Here is a 3524-nt window from a genome sequence, read left to right on the forward strand (position 1 = left end):
TTTCTTTCTTTCTTTTCATCCATGATGACATTAAAGTCATCTGTTGCTGCTTCTGGCGTTTCTTTGCTGACTGTGCCGCAACCGCGATACCCGCTCATTAGAACTTTCAGTGAGCTATTTTTAGAGTGTGCACGCGACGTTCCCGGACGCGGTCGCGTGCGTCTGTGCCCTGCTCGGTCCTGCTCCTCCGTGGCGATGACGGCGTGCGGTTAAAAAAATCATAACAAACGAATTTGAAAGTGGGGGGGACACAAACCTGATTTTGAAAAGTGGGGGGGACATGTCCCCCCTGTCCCCAGTGGAAATTACGCCCCTGCGTCTGAAACATGACACAAACGAGAGGTTCATATTACTACAATGTGTCAAACCCACTGTTGTTGTTACGTAACAGAAACTGTAACGTGCTCGCTTGCGTAACACTCGGAATCCGCGCGCCCCCGCTGCTCGCTCGCGCTTGTCCGCGCATGCGCACTCGCGCTGTGGTCTGTCCGCCATTGAGACACACGAGCTCCGATACAAACGGGTGAGAGAGGCAGTGACACAGACGACACTCACGCATCTGCATTCCTCGTGCTCTGAAGTTTGACGGTTACCGTTTTTTTAAACCACGTTTTTTTACAGTCCGTTTACACTGGTGGGTTTTTTTTGTCCCGAGATACGTTGATGGACCCGCACAGGATATTTTTGTAGCTGTCCAGGGCGAACGTGTGTTCCCGTTAGTTGGTTAAGCGAACCGAGCTTGGCTCTTCTCTGGGGGCAAGCGTGCCGTGCTCAGCGTTAGCGTTTGATGGATCCTAGAATCGCCTGGTTTCAGCCAGAACAGCGCGGACCTGCCAACAACCTGTGGATGCACATCTGGGAAACGACGCAGACTCTGGGAAACCTCTACTTCAACAACAACTGCAACACAGCCAGCGCAAAACTAACGAGTAGTAGCAGCGGCGGCGGCATCGGTGCGTCGAGCAACGCGGCCGACAGCAGCGGCAAGCCCAAGGATCATCAGGGGATGTCTGTATCCAAACCCGACAGTGAGGTCTCCGAACAACAAGACTTTATCCCTCTGGAAGCCAATAACAACAATAAGAGCAGCAGGGGTGTCGGCGGCGGGGGGCAAGTGGCTGGAAGTAGGGTCACAGTAGTGGGAACGGAGTTGCCAAGCAAGAGGAAAAGAGACAACAAGGCGAGCACCTTTGGTTTTAACAGGAGTCTGCTGCTGTCAGATGGGGTGGAGGACATTTACACTGGCACACCGTGGAAGAGCAGAAACTACTCGGAAGGCATTGTGGGGTGAGTGCAGAAACGAACTTTTATATGCGTGGGTGTATGATGATAACCTCGGCGCAGGGCTCGGTTTGTTTGCTCGGATTCAGGAGCTGGCCTAACTGTTACGCGTTTGACACTAAACTGAGGGTTGTTCAATCATTACACGTTTAACGTGTCGTGACCTGAATAAGAGGACTATAACATCACGGTGTTGGACCTGCGACCGCCCGTTCACTAAAATAACTAACTTATAAGGTTTCTCGCAGGTTTACCAGTGGTTTGACATTCGAGCCGTTTCTTCACCATATTTGGCATGTCTAGAGTATCCTTGCAATCCTTCCATTTAAATGACCTGCGCTGGCTTGTCAGCTGCTCCCCTGACGTCTCTAGTGCCCGAATCACAAGTAGCACGAACTCTCTCTCAAAGTCCACTTAAAATCTCAAATGGATAGTTCACCTAAAAACGAAATGTTGTCATTATTTTCTCACCCTCTTGTCGTTCCAAACCTGTGTAACGTTCTTTCTTCTGTGGAACATCAAAGAAGATATTTGGAAGAATGTTGGTTACTTTGACATTGTATGGACAAAAATAACACTCAAAATATTTTCTTTTATGTTCTGTAAAAGAAAGTCATACAGGTTAGGAATGACATGACATTTGGGGGAAGCTATTCCTTTAGCTGCTGCTTGTCATGAGCCAAATAATGTACGGTTTCTGTCGTTATACCATAGTTACTACAGTGGTTAGTACTACAAGAAAAATGTGGTTTCATGGTATCAGCTTTTCACACAGTTTGAAGGAAAGCCCATGTTAAGTTGTTTTACAGTAGTAACCGTTTCCTTTTTAAATAAATGTTAAGGAAAAAAATTAATAGAACCTTCAAAATGGTTAATTTAGAATCTAGAAGTTGAAGGTATTGACCCTTATGGTTGATTACATATCTCGGTGCATTTTCCCTTGTGTGCATGCATTTATTTAATGAGACCAATCCCAGATAGCACTGTATGATTTACTGTATGTGCATTACATAGAGTTGCTCTACTGTAGTTACTGCCTCTATTAATCATTATCTTCCTCCCAGTCACTCAGTCAGTCAATAATCTACACCTTGCACTTCACACTCAGGTTACTTGGTGATCATAAGTCATGATTACATAGACTTCTTTCCTTCTTGTTTTATTGCTGTTATTACTATAATTGCTGAATAGTTTTTCTGATATGAATAAAACGGCTTGAAAGGGAAGGTTCACTCAAAAATGAAAAATGACATTTACTTAGCCTCAGGTCGTTCCAAACTCATAAGACTAATGAAAAATATCTTCATTTGTGTTCCAAAGATAAACAAAAGTAAATGCCAGAATGTTTCATTATTGAGTGATCTCTTTAAATGTGGAATGTGTGAAATGAAAACAAAGCAGCAGCATACTCTCAAACCGCAATTTTCCTGAACCAAGAGAGGTTCAATTAGGTTTTAGTGGCCGTACTTTATTAAGGGTGTGCCGGAGAGGTCGATTGTCAAACTGTATGAGGTACCATTTTGAATGAAGCATGTGGAAGTAGTGCTTGATTATGGTGTGAGTAGTGGTATGATGTTAGAATTAGGTGTAAAGGGTGTGGTGGTGGTTTGGTAGGTTTTTGAAAGTTCAGATTGCCCTATTTTGTGATACAGTTGTGCTCAAAATTATTCATACCCTTGATAAATATGATCAAAGAAGGCTGTGAAAATAAATCCGCATTGTTTATCCACTTGATCTTTCATTCAAAAAGAATAAAAAAAATGTAACCTTTAAAGTAAAAAAAAAAAAAGTGAAAGTGGGGGAAAATCACAGTATGAAATAAATATTTTTCTCTAATACAGTAAGAGGACGTGTGTCACTGGGTTCAATGGTCAGATGAAACAAAACAAAAAAAAGCTTTTTAACAGCAAACACTCAAGATGGTTTGGTGCACACAGGGATAAAAAAGTACCCCATGTGTACAATGAAATATACTGCTGTATCTTTAATGTTGTGGGCCTATTTTTCTGCCGGAGATCCTGGATATCTTGTTCAGATAGATGGCATAATGGATTCTATAAAATACCAATGGATAAAAAGTAAAAAACTGACTGTCCATGCAAGAAATATTATAATGGGCCATGGTTGTATCTTCCAACAGGACAATGATCCACAAACAAACATCAAAATCAAAACAAAAATGGGTCACTGAGAACAAAACCAAGCTTCTGCCCTGGCCAACCCAGTTCCCTGAGCTGGACCCT

General features: G+C 43.1%; 1 pseudogene; it reads left to right on the forward strand.

Moving 5' to 3' along the window:
• The first annotated feature begins 335 nt into the window (after nucleotides 1-335).
• The window catches only part of LOC107742777 (non-canonical poly(A) RNA polymerase PAPD5-like), a 51367-nt pseudogene continuing 48178 nt past the window's right edge, over nucleotides 336-3524 (forward strand).

Source organism: Sinocyclocheilus rhinocerous, unplaced genomic scaffold (genome assembly GCF_001515625.1).
Source record: "Sinocyclocheilus rhinocerous isolate Xijiao unplaced genomic scaffold, SAMN03320098_v1.1 scaffold857, whole genome shotgun sequence".
Classification (NCBI taxonomy): Eukaryota; Metazoa; Chordata; class Actinopteri; order Cypriniformes; family Cyprinidae; genus Sinocyclocheilus; species Sinocyclocheilus rhinocerous.